This window comes from Bison bison, unplaced genomic scaffold (genome assembly GCF_000754665.1).
Source record: "Bison bison bison isolate TAMUID 2011002044 unplaced genomic scaffold, Bison_UMD1.0 scf7180017850802, whole genome shotgun sequence".
In the NCBI taxonomy this organism is placed as follows: Eukaryota; Metazoa; Chordata; class Mammalia; order Artiodactyla; family Bovidae; genus Bison; species Bison bison.
Genome location: NW_011481375.1, coordinates 1 through 1000, shown reverse-complemented (window position 1 = coordinate 1000; position 1000 = coordinate 1). Strand labels below are relative to the sequence as shown.

Below are 1000 nucleotides of genomic sequence, written 5' to 3'. Positions count from 1 at the left end.
GACTAGCATTACCCTGATACCAAAATCAGACATTGTCTGATTTTGCAAGTAAAGAAAACTACAGACCAGTAACCAGGTACTTAGATGCACAAATTCTAAACAAATCCATACCTCAAAAAAGAAAAATACATCATGACCAAGTGGAGAATTAGCAACATGGAAAATACTTATAAGATTAAAAAGCATTATATAAAATATATGTATGCTATTGTGAGAGTAACCAAAATAGCAAAATTAATATTTCTGTCATGGCATAGTAGAGTTTTTTCCTCCATTTTCCATATTTTCTTTAATGTTTTCCTACTTTTGTAGTTAAGGTTATCTACAGCATAATCACAGACATAAAAAGAATGCCCTGTCATAGTAATTCTATTTTTGCTTAACTTTTTACAGGGAATCACTTTAAAAATGAATGAACTAAATCACTGTATCGTTGCAAGAATCATGCATGGGGGCATGATTCACAGGCAAGGTAAGTTCCATATATAATTCTTTCTTTCCTATCTTAGTTTTTTTTCATATAGTATAGTGTTTTATGATCCATATAAAAAATCAGTTTGATTGATGGTTTATACAAATGATTTATCTGTCTTTGGTTTTAATCATTGTTGGCCTCCACTCACTTGTATTCATCTCCACATGCTTCAGTTATACTATACAGTTCTGTTGCTGGAGCATCTCTGAGTCACTCTTTAGATCCTGACTTATTAGAGGCCATGGGAGATAAACTGAAGTATCATATGGGTCCCAGGATATATGGAAGACATCTACCATGGGATATAAGATATATGTATATATATTTGCAAAGTTAAATGACAGTTGACTACTATAATTCATTCAGGAATGAGATATACTATTTATAAATTAGGAAATCAGAGTTTGATAAATAACAATATAATATTTCAGTGGTAAAATAAGAAAGGTCAAATCCATAATTAAGTTCTTAATACCTGCTACAGTAAATGTAGTTGAGAAGGGAATTCACTAAGGACTGAAGTAG

At 31.2% G+C, this 1000-nt stretch overlaps 1 long non-coding RNA gene across 1 annotated transcript in view; it reads left to right on the top strand.

The window, feature by feature from the left end:
* LOC104995348 overlaps positions 1–946 on the top strand; it is a 15850-nt gene extending 14904 nt beyond the window's left edge. The window contains exon 4 of the long non-coding RNA XR_826057.1: positions 394–946. This is a non-coding gene — a long non-coding RNA (uncharacterized LOC104995348). The remainder of the gene's footprint in view (positions 1–393) is intronic.
* Positions 947–1000: the final 54 nt, after the last annotated feature.